The 11,456-nt window shown below is 38.3% G+C and overlaps 1 pseudogene; it reads left to right on the top strand.

Annotated features, from left to right (window-relative positions):
• The first annotated feature begins 6,542 nt into the window (after nucleotides 1-6,542).
• LOC100766892 lies at nucleotides 6,543-10,707 on the top strand (annotated as a pseudogene).
• The last annotated feature ends 749 nt before the right edge of the window (nucleotides 10,708-11,456 follow it).

Below are 11,456 nucleotides of genomic sequence, written 5' to 3'. Positions count from 1 at the left end.
AGTGTCAGAGGAGCCTGTGGATCCTTGAGTGATGTTAATCAACACAGAGGAAGGGGCTACATGAAACTGAGAACACCTAACCAAGAACTTCAAGAGAGAGCACTTGTTGAGCTCATTAATACTCTGCCTCACAGTAATTCCTCATAATTATTAGTAAATGAATGAGTGTCAAATATTCTTTGAATCCCCTACCCCAGGGAGCTGTGATCTTCTTATTGGCTAATAAATCACCTAAATTTATTTCTCAAAGTTCTTAATTCTAACAAATTTCAAACTCAAAGTATTAAGAGAGGTAGTATACAGTGAGAGTCTGTTCCCCAGTTCATAGATGTTGCGTTCTCCCTCTGATAAGAAATTCTTTTACAGGGCATAAGTCAGCTCTGAAGGTTCCATATTTACTACTTAATTGACTACTTAATTGCCTCTCAATACCTGCACTTTCTAAGACCAACTTCTTAGAGGTAAGGATTTGAATATATGAATGTCAAGAGACCACAAGCATTAGCCCAGAATATAGATTGTACTTGTTCATAACTGCAAAATTGAGAACTTTTGAAAGAGAATCCAAAATGTTAAAGAATTATCCCTTAGTTATAAGTTGATATCTGTAGTAGTTTGAATGTAACTAGCCCCCATACGCTCATAAGAAGTGGCACTATTCAGAGGTATGGCTTTGTTGGGGGAGGTATGGCCTTGTTGGAGAAAGTATGTCACTGTGGGAGTGGGCTTTGAGGTCTTAAATATGCTTAAGCCATGCCCAGTGCAGATGTAGGACTCTCAGATCCTTCTCCAGTACCATGTCTTCCTGCACACCACCATGTCCCACCGTTATGAATATGGACTAAACCTCTGGAAATGTAGGCCACCCAATTAAATGTTTTCCTTTATAAGAGTTGCAGGTGTCTTTTTACAGAAACCCTAACTAAAACAATACCCGAATAAACAATGTCTAAAAGTGTTTCTCTGGCTGCTGCTTCTTTTGAGATTGCCTTTCTATTAATAATAGATTTGTCCTCCAAACACACCAGTTAGTCACTCCCTCACAGATGGTCATGCACTAACCATGACGCACTCCTGCCACCTGTAAGGACCATGGCAATGTGAATATGACGTTGGTTGGCTTTCCATCTTTGCTTTCTAAGAGAGAAGTTAAGAACAGCCTCCGATAGCTAATTTAGTCTGTTAGCACCCTCCGAGGGTCAGGCATGTGTCCATGCCTTCTCTGGGCAAAGAAAGGGGGTGGGAAGCCTAGCAAGGCAATCAAGATCAAAATCACAACTCCATGATAAGAAATGCTGTCAGCGTGGTAATGACTTGTTTAAACATTTATTAAATCACTTCACAACAAATAGTAACACTTGAAGTGTTATCCTCACATTTCACAGCAACATCACTTCTAAGCAGAAAAAAAAAAGAGAAAAAGAAAAAAGAAAAAGAAAGAAAAAATGCTAGCCAAATTGTTTTAAAACCTTCAAGTCATTATTTAGTTAATATTGAGAGGATTAATTTTTCCTGTCTGTTCACAAACATTCTAATAAACAAATTTGGCAACAACATGAAATCACAGGTGCATTGTTGGATCTGAGAAAAACTAATACCTAAAACAAGGAAACACGATGTTGGACTATCTGCAACTGCAACAGTCTTATTTTGTGCACTTTCAAGCTTTCTACATTTCACTTTGACTTGCAGTCATCATAGATCCTAACAAACTTATTATCATTCTCAGAATAACAACTTTAAAAAAATCATGAGAATTTTAGATTCAACAAGAAGTTTCCTTTTTTATCACTTTTTAAAACATGTCTTTCAGTGAAAAAGGATGATCATTTTTTAATACACGTGCATGTAATTCCAACCCTTGGGAGGCACTGGCCAGAGGACTTTGAGTTCAAGTTCAGTCTGGACTATATATGGAGCCCTGTTTCCTCTCATCCACCCCAAGAGAAGACTCTGCCGTTAGTAGCCATTCCTATATGCACATTCCTTCACACACATATACACCCTCTAACACAATATTTCAGAAAATAAAATGTTACTAAGATGCCTTTTTCCATTATTTGGATTTTCTATCTAAATGGTTTTCAGCATAAAGGTTTTGCTACTAAAACCCAAAGCCATGAAGGTCAATGCTAAATAGGACACTAACTTTAAGATATCCACTGGATTCTCATTCCACTGTGTAATGTTGAAGGACTACAGGACAAAACACATCCTCTCTTTGAAGAAATTGCTGACAGTTAGGTCTGAGATAGTGAGCAGGAGGATTACCACAAGGTTTAGTCAGCCTCATCTGTACAGTGAGTCATATGCCAGCTACAGCTACTTAACTGCCTCAAAAATTAAAACAAAATAAACACAAGACAAAAATAAAACAACAAGGCTACTTCTATTTGGATACTGTTCACATCTCTTACTTTTGTTAAAGCCTTTGTTCTTATTCTCTTGAACTACAGGACAACATGGAAATATTGTTTCGATTAGGGTTAGCTCTGTAACCCATAGCTACAATTGTTACCTTATATTACTAAAGAAAGGAGAAATACAGAGACATTTAGAAGACTCCTCCACACTTCATTGTATGAAAATTTTAACAGTTAAACAATCAACAGCCTTGCTATTCCTGTAGGAAGTAGGACATGTTTTATCCTGCTCTTACTGTCAGAGGTAGCACATGGCTTATATTGCCATTCCTATAGGAAGTGGGGTATGTGATGTGGGATGTCCCTCTGTATGCTTCGGATATGTGTTGCTTTTTATGGTTGATAAACAAAGTTGATTTGGCAAATGACCAGGCAGACATCAGCCAGGCAGGGATTCCAAAAAGCTGTGGAGAGAAAGAAGGCAGAGTCAGAGAGATGCCATGTAGCTGCCAGAGAAGCAAGATGTACGGTAACAAGCCACGAGCCTCATGGTAAAATATAAACTAATAGAAATGGGTCAATTTAATTGTGAGAGCTAATCAGTAATATGTCTGAGCCATTGGCCAGACAATTACAACTAACATTAAACCTTAGAGTAGCTATATGGGAACTGGTGTGTAGGATGAGAAACCTCCATTTACAGACATGTTTTACCTTGCTGTGACTGTAGGAAGTAGACATGCTTTATCTTCCTCTTACTGTAGGAAGTAGACATGATTTACCTTGATTTTACTGTAGGAAGTGGAGCATGTTTTACCTAACTCATACTGTAGGATGTGGAAAATGTTTTATTCTGTTCTCACTGTAGGAAGTAGGACATGCTTTACTTTGCTCTTACTGTAGGAAGTAGCGTGTGTCTTACCTTGCTCTTACTGTAGGATGTGGAATATGTGTTACCGTGCTCTTACTGTAGGAAGTGGGACATGCTTTACCTTGGACTTACCATAGGAAGTAGCATGTTTTTTTACCGTGCTCTAGCTGTAAGAAATGGGACCTGTTTTACCTTGCTCTTACTGTAGGAAGTGGGGCATGTTTTACCCTGCTCTTCCTGTAGAAAGTAGCACAGGTTTTACCTTGCTTTTCCTATAGGAAATGGGACATAAATCACATTAGCTGTGAAGGGAGAAACATACCTAAAAAGCCCATCTTGTTCTTTGGACACCGATTTTGAACTAGACTTAATGTCCCACAAGTACTGTCCTCCCAAATTATCTTCAATATGGCACCTTACATCAATAGAAATTAAAATAGCTTGTTCATGTTAGTATACTACTGGGGGTACAGGAAGAGGAGGGAAAGCCCCAGGAACCCCACAGGGAGATTAATTGATAGTCCATCTCTGCAATGTGAGAGCAGGATTGTCTGTGTGCGCTCTGTGTTCTACACAAGCAGCAGGAACCAAATCAACAATCTATTGTAATACAACCATTGCTGTGTAAAGTTCAAACTATGATATCACTGTATTAATTAAACTTAATGTTTGAAAATGTCATACATCTATATAATGATTTCTGTAAAGTCTGGTAACTTTTACCCCAACCCTCTCTTACGTCTGTCCTCCTATCCCTCCCACACACAGTACTGCTGTCCCAATAACAAAACCTTCAAAATATTGCTTACTCATAGTTTGACTGAGACTAACATCTTGGAACAAAGAACCAGACCTACATCCTTTAAGTCAAAAAATTATATTCCTGTCAATATACTGTGTTATTCTGAAAAAATACAAATTTCATATCATAAATTATCCTCACATCTTCTAGGAGAAGAGTAAATCCTCTGATGTCAACAATTTTAAAACTCTGGTGTCACTGCCTAATCATCTGTCTCCACTGGTACAGAAATACTTTCCAGATAATTCAGTGAAAATCAAGTGGTAGAGTTCAAGAATGGCTAACTTTTTCTATGATTTAGAGTGATTTCCAAGTCACAAGCTCTTAGCCACCTGCATTCCAGTAAAGTTTGGGGGATGAAAACAAAATTGCCTGACAATAAGCAGGTATCATTTTCAAGATTTGCACACACACACACACACACCCAATCCACAAAAGAGTGCATCTTATGGAAAAACAGCATTTTTATGTGTCTTTTGTAAGAATTTTGAGTTAATATAAAATATCTGAGATTACATATTTTGTTGAGGTCACAATAAAAATTTATCATTTATCATTCAGTCATCAGTAGGATCAATAAATAACCGAAGCAGGAAGAGACCTGAGGCTGTTAACAGGAAGGAGACAAGGTGTAGTCTTGTTTGTATGTAAATACCAGAAAAGTGTCTTTGCCAACATCCCATATTATGAGTAAAGGAGTATAAAAAATGAGAAAATAATTCAAAGAACCATCCTTACCTTCCATGAGTCAGTACAAATTTATTTTATTTCAGGTAGTCAGCAACTACATTATAAAAGCATTGCCCCACTCTACAGTGTTGTGTGCATGTGTAATATTATAAAAAGTTTTTTTCTTATCCTATTACTTGAATTCTTGTGTTTCTCTCAAACCAAAAATTCTCCTGAGAGACAGGAAAAAAGTTTCATTCATTTTTGTTCATCTGTAAGTAATACTCACAAAATGTGTTTTTGAAAATAGAAATGGGTAGTAAAAGGACAAAGACAACACAGTCAAGCCACTGGAGGCTGTAGAAATAGTTCAGGCAAGAGATTATCCTGGCCTTAGGTAGAGTGAGAATCATGAAGCACAGGAAAGGGGATAAAATGTTATATTTGCACCACATGTCTAAAGTACAGTCAATCGGCTCCCCACAAGACTGTTGTCTGTGGGTACAAAACAAGAAAGAAAAAGAAAAAACAAAACAATTAAAGAGTACAACCTTCTTGAATGGGACTGTCAGAAGTGTGGGAGTTTTGAAACCGTGAAAATACATCATGTAATTAAAGGATAGAACACACATAATGATATATGATATAGGGAGTTTCTAGTACAATGATATTTAGGAGTGACCAAACAAGTAGAAATAGAACTAAGACAGATTCTGCTCTTGAAGCTAATAGAAGGAGTTATGTTTAAGGAAGGAACTGCTTTTAGTGGAGTCATACAGGTGAAATCCCCTTACTATGAGAACAGAAGAAAAACAGTGAGATAAAATAGAAAATTGTTGATTTTCAATATAACTTAGTATAACTCTTCTGAAGGATTGTGTTGTAAACAATGAGCAGAGAAATACAGTACCTTGTGGCGAAATTAATCACCAGAGTGCTTTTATTATGCTTCAAATGAGAGAAATGACAGGACTAGAAATGAATTGGTGCAAAGTAAGGCTAGAGATGCAATGTGGGCATGGGGAAATCTCTTGGATGAGGTGGACACTGCAGTACTTGGATGTGCAGATGAGAAAGAAGCAGATTCACATTGGGGAGACAGAATGTTAAACTTGTGGCAATCAGGGCAGATGTGGTGGTTGACATGGTGACAGGGTACTGAAGAAAACTGTATGACCTCAGAGCACTGTAAAGGAAGACTATTAGAAGAAATTGAGAAAGAACAGTTGAGGCTTGAAAGGATGCAGAAAGAACAGTATTGGTAAAAATAAACTAGATTAAGTTTAGGTCTACTTGATAGCACTAAATATCTGGTTGAAATGATTATGAATTTAAAGTAAAATGAACCATCATGGCTGGTTATTTTTTCTCTATATAAGTGCAGCTGCTTATGCTCAGGCACAAAGTAGAAATAGTTTAAACATTATTCCAACATTACTGATCCTGAAATATTTACTTAATATCTACAAGCTCCTATTTTTTAAATTTACTTTTACAGGTGTGTTTTAAGACTCAAATGAGATAATATATGTATGCTGTAGTGATTAAAAGCTCAAACACTGGAATTAGTCTGATTGAGTTTAAATCCTAACTCCTATGTTAGTAAAAGAGAGACAGGTGAGACAAATAAAGGTGTGCATAAAATGATGCTTATAATTTCTACAGGGATTCCAAGCTTGATAAGAAGGGAAAGAAGAGCACCAAATTTACAGAATAAGTAAACTTAAGGCACAGCACTGGGTATGTTGGGCTTAACTATATGTTTATCCTTGCGAAGTCATGACATCAGAGCTGAGCACAAAAGATGATCAAAAAGTAGAATACTTAAACTGAGATCATGAAGAAGTTTTTGATAATTGATCTGAAAGTTGTTAGTAACTATCTTGTGGAAGATGACATTAATGAAGAAGAAATCTGTAACACGAATAGTAAAAACCCAGAGACAGATATTGGGGTTCAAGCAGAAATATCAGAGAAGCAAAGCAGCCAGTCAGAAGCTCCTTCCTCTACCTCAGACCAAAATGGAATATTGTCTCCAGGAATCCTCAGAGACAATGCTCTCCACCAAACCTGCTTTCAGCTCCTGTCTCCTCCCACCTTATAGTCCTCTCTCTGCCCAGTCATATCATGACTGTCTCCACCCCCCCAGTGCTGGAATTAAAGGTGTGTGATCCTAAGTGCTGAGTTCTCCTTTGTGTGGGCTATTTCTCTTTTAAACTGGTTCAATTCTATGTAGCTAAGTGTGATCTTTAACAGAGATCTGTCTGCCTCTGCCTCTCTGCCTCTGCCTCTGCCCCTCTGCTTCTGCCTTTAGTCTTGGGATTAAAGATGTTTATCACTACTGCCTGACTCTATGGTTGTGGCTAGCTTAGCATTTTGATCTCCAGTGGCTTTATTAGATTATAAATAATATGTCACCACAGGAATCACAGAGCTAAGTGTCCAAGTGTCATAAATGCCAATACTGAAGTCACTAGGAAAAATGACTGACAGTGTTTCTGAGGCATACTATAAGAATGCTAGAAAAAAAAATGTCTGCCTCAACCCACTTTGTTGGCTTTCTATTACTGTGATAAAGACCATGATCAAAAACAATTTGGGGATGAAGGGAAGGGTGTATTTAGGTCTATATGTCCCAGTCCTAGTCATCCATTGAAGGAAGCCACGCCAGCAACTAAACCTTGGAGAGCAAGTATAGCAGAGACCCTGAGGGAACACTGCTTACTTGATTGCTCCCATTGACCCACTCAGCTCTCCTTTTTATGCTGACTAGAACCAGCTGCCTAGGGTTGAACAATAGGCAGTTGCGTGGGCCCTTTCATATCAACAATTAATAAAGAAAATGCCATTCAGACTTGCTTACTGGACAGTCTGATGGAAGCACTTTACCAATCCGGGTTTCCTCTTCCCAAATGACCCTAACTCATATCAAGGTAGCAAAAATAAATAAATAAATAAGCTAACCAGCACATCATTCAAATCACTGAAAGAATCAGCACAGCTGGAGAATATTAATGTTCTAGTTTCATTTCTGTTCCAGTGATGTGACACCCAGATGAAAAGAAACTTATTGGAGAGGAACTTTCTTTCAGCTTACATTTCTAGGTTACAGTCCATCATTGTACTGAAGTCACGGCAGAAACACCAAACAAGTCACAGTCAAAAACACGTAAAAAAAAATGCATGAATTAAGCTCTCTTGTTTGTTTGTTTATGCTGTGCTAATTACCTTTTTGACACAGCACAGGAACCCCTGCCTAGGGAATAGTACCACCCACATCACTTAGCCTAATGGAGATAATCTGCCACAGACAAACCCACAGACCAACCCAGTGTTGAAAATTCCTTACTAAGACTAGCTTTTGCAGGTGATTCTAGTTTGGAAGAAGCTGTCAAATATATTACCCATTACAGTGAGAGAATCATAGTCAATCTAATTTGTGGTATCATGGGGTCTCTTTTTCTTTACTGATTTGGTCTCTGTTTTGTCTCTTAGTTAATCCAGCTGAAGATCTGTCAATCTGTTTTTATTTTTTAATTTTACTTCATTTATTGGCCCTGTGTGTGTATATTCCCAACACTTCTTGCTTGTGTGTGTACCTGTACCTGCCATGGCACATGTGTGGAGGTCAAAAGACAACCTTCAGAAATCAAGGTCAGTTCTCTCCTTCTACAATGTGAGTCCCAGGGATCAACAGGCTTGGTGGTGGGTGCCTTTTGCCACTGAGCCATCTCATTTCACCAGCCCTTGTTCATTTATTAAATAAAAATTATAAGTTCATTTAACTTTGTTATTGTTTTGTTTATCTGCCTGGATCATTTAAAAAAGATCTACCACTGTGTCCCTGGATTAATTCTCCTACTTTGCTGGGTGACTTCTTCTATTGATTTTTTTTCAGTCTTTGAGTTTTTTTTTTTAAATTTAAATTAGAAACAATCTTGTTTTACATGTCAATCCCAGTTCTAATCATTGAATTTTCACCTGCAAGTTTTCTGCTTTTATTTTAAATTGGATTCTAGTTCACTATTGTTTTTTCTTTTATTTTCCTAGTGTATTGTTTTCCTGGTATCAGTCAATTGTTTGCTTTCTTTTTATTAATCATTGTGCTACAAGACAACATAAACAGAATAAACCATATTAAAATAATGTTAGCTCAATGTATCAGGAAAAGTAGTAACACATTTGCAAAAATAGACAAAGCAGCTGACCATGGTGGCACACGCCTTTAATCTCAGCATTCAGGAGACAGAGGCAGGCAGATCTCTGTGAGTTCAAGGCCAGCCTTAGTATAGTGAGTTCCAGGACACCCAAAGCAGTCACACAGAGAAAACCTATCTTGAAACAAAACAACAAAATTTGACACAGGAATTATAATTTTTAACGATCCACAGATACTTCTGATAGTCAAAGTAATTTAAAAAGAAGTAGTATATTTTCAACACAGTTACCTGGATTTAAAATATACAGCAAAGCTATCATATTCAAGAGCTATCATATTCAAGAGCTATCATATTCATTTGTTTGTAAGAACAAAAAAAAGACAGAACTGTAAAGAAAGTACAGCCTTCTTAGCAGCCCATTAAACTTCTCAAAAACTGACCACATATTAAGAAATAAAGCAAGCCGGGTGTTGGTGGCGCATGCCTTTAATCCCAGCACTCGGGAGGCAGAGGCAGGTGGATCTCTGTGAGTTTGAGGCCAGCCTGGTCTTCAGAGCGAGTGCCAGGATAGGCTCCAAAGCTACACAGAGAAATCCTGTCTTGGAAAAAAAAGAAAGAAAGAAAGAAAGAAAGAAAGAAAGAAAGAAAGAAAGAAAGAAAGAAAGAAAGGCTGTGTTGCAAGTCAAATGGCTACTGCTTGTAAGCTTGTGGGCGTAAACCGATTACAATTCAGAATGCAAAACATGGCAGAGAAGGGTGCAGCCACCACAGCTGTGGCAGCTTTGGTGACAGCTACTACAAAGATGTGGCTGATGACCTCGAGGTCAAGGCAAGGTGTTCAAGAAACTAATGAGTGTGAACTGTCCCTTCTTTGATGATCTGTGTATTACAGAGCCGAAGAATTCTGGAACTGCTGTGTAGACCTCAAAGTACTGGTTGGACATACTGGAATGGATGTGTATATGGGTCTGTCCCTCCTTGCAGGGCAAATTTAGTTCACTAAAAGGAACTGCAGTAGATGTGAAGATATAAGAGGTAGTGAAGCTAGGCCATGAACTGATGTTGTGTGTACCAGATGACCAGGACCTTCTAATAGGCTGTGAGTGTCCCCAGAAGCAGCTGCAGTTCTTTGACCAGTTGCTGGATATGATGCTGAGCCTGACCACTGGGTTCTCCGGTAGTTCTAGCCTGACTGAAGGAACACCTTGAAGATTCCAGAGTAAAGAATGAAGACTTGTTGGGGGAGCTCTTCTCCAGCCCCAACCTGTGGGTGATCTTGAAGCCTGAGAATGACCCATGGGCCCTGGACATGCAGTCCACTCTCAAAAAGCAATGAGATGACTTGCCAAAGGCTAAACCCTCTGCCTAGTCAGAGGGAGAGAAGGTGGCAGATCTGACCAGACAGCTGCAGGAAAGGGCTTCTAATCTTCAGACACACAGAGACCAGTGCTTTACAAGGCATAAAAAGGGACCAACAGCAGTACCATAGACCAGAAGCTTTGTCTGGTCATCTCTGACTTGTTCCAGCCTACCTTGGCGTTCCTGCAAGTCTATGAGAATGAGCAAGGTGAGTATGGACAGTGTCCACTACCCAGCCTGCACTCAAGTGGCCACATCATCCAAACTGTTTATCAGACCCTGGCTTCCTGTGGCCAGTTATTGAAAGCAGTCATGAAGATTGCAGACACCTCTGCTGAAGCTATGGAAACATCCAGGAGGTAGCAAGGAGAGCTGAATTGTTGAGGCAGCAACAACTCTGGGATAAGCCTATCCACCAGGACTAATGAAGTAACACAGAAGTGCAAGACCCTCACTGGCAGATTGCACAGAGACACAAGATAATGTGGGGTTAGATGGCCCTTCCTGGGGCTGTTAGGAGGGGCAGTTCCAATCCATTCCCTGGCCTGCATGCATTTCTACTTACTTGGTATTGCAATTTGGAGGAATGAAGGAAGAGGATGGTAGAGAAGGCAGGCAAACATAAGTAGAACAGGGGAGCTAGAAATAAAAGAAACCTCATGTTATGAAAAAAAACAAAATAATACAATTTCCAAAAGATATAGGGAAATTTAGAAGATTTCCCATATTCTACCTGACCACAAATGAAACACTGCTAGATATAAACAGCTGTAGAGACTACAGAAAGCTTAAAATTCATGTGAAGTTAGTAATATACTATTAAATTAAAATTGACTCACTGAGGAAAAATTAATATATATATATATATATATATATATATATATATATATATATATATATATATTTAGAAAGAGAGAGAGAGAGAGAGAGAGAGAGAGAGAGAGAGAGAGAACCAAACAAAAGTGAAAATCTTTAGGATAAGATGAAGACAGTCCTAAGAGGAAAGTTTATAGATCTAAGTGCAAATGTGTAAAAATTTGAGATCTAAACCTGATCAATCAATGACTGACCTAAAGTTTTTGGGGAAACTAGAACAAACCAAATCTTAAAGCAACAGACAAAAAGAAATAATCAAAATCATGGCAGAGGTTAAGTAGAAACCAAAAATGCAAAAAATAAATGAAACAAAAAACTCAAAAAGTTGGTTCTTTGTAAAGATCACCAATCTTGAC

This window comes from Cricetulus griseus, chromosome 2 (assembly GCF_003668045.3).
Source record: "Cricetulus griseus strain 17A/GY chromosome 2, alternate assembly CriGri-PICRH-1.0, whole genome shotgun sequence".
Taxonomy (NCBI): Eukaryota; Metazoa; Chordata; class Mammalia; order Rodentia; family Cricetidae; genus Cricetulus; species Cricetulus griseus.
This window is presented reverse-complemented; position numbering and strand designations above follow the sequence as displayed.